This window comes from Eschrichtius robustus, chromosome 8 (genome assembly GCF_028021215.1).
Source record: "Eschrichtius robustus isolate mEscRob2 chromosome 8, mEscRob2.pri, whole genome shotgun sequence".
NCBI lineage: Eukaryota > Metazoa > Chordata > Mammalia > Artiodactyla > Eschrichtiidae > Eschrichtius > Eschrichtius robustus.
In genome coordinates, this window is record NC_090831.1 from 73,005,800 (window position 1) to 73,006,719 (window position 920).

Consider the following 920-nt stretch of genomic DNA (forward strand, 5'->3'; position numbering starts at 1 on the left):
GTGAAGGTAATTTTTTTAAATAAATAAATTTATTTATTTACTTATTTATTTATTTATTTATTTATTTATTTATTTATTTTTGGCTGCGTTGGGTCTTTGTTGCTGCATGTGGGCTTTCTCTAGTTGTGGCGGGCGGGGGCCACTCTTCATTGCGATGTGTGGGCTTCTCACTGCGGTGGCTTCTCTTGTTGCGGAGCACGGGCTCTAGGCGCATGGGCCTCAGTAGTTGTGGCACATGGGCTTAGTTGCTCTGCAGCATGTGGGATCTCCCCCAGACCAGGGATCGAACCTGTGTCCCCTGCATTGGCAGGTGGATTCTTAACCACTGTGCCATCAGGGAAGTCCCAAAGGTATTTTTTTTAAAGATAATGTTAACATTTAAATCAGCAGACTTCGAGTAAAGCAGCTTGCCCTCCATAATGTAGGTGAGCCTCATCCAATCAGTTGAAGGTCTTAAGAGAGAAAAGACTGAAGTCTTCCAAGGAAGAAGAAATTCTAGAGAAGTTGCCTTCAGACTCCAGCTGCAACATACACACACACACACACACACACACACACAAAATATGTGAGTGTGGAGTGTGTGTGTATACATCTCTCTCTATATATACATCCTATTAGTTCTGTTTCTCTGGAGAACTGATTATCACAGTCCTTAAACCAAAAATCAGCCATCAGGAGTCTCAGATATCCCAGAAACCAGCCTGCCTTAGTATTCTTGCTTTGATAAATCATTGGCTGCAAGAAGCCCATGGAATTTGCCTTGGTGCAGATGCAGGAATGGATTTCAAAGCCCAGCAGCAAAGGCTCTTGGTCAGTTAAGCTCCCTATGGTTAGAGATCTGCAAAGTGCATTCCCATGGCTATCACAAACACCAAACTCAAATAAAACAAAATTAAAGCAGTTCCAAGTCCTAGATAAAA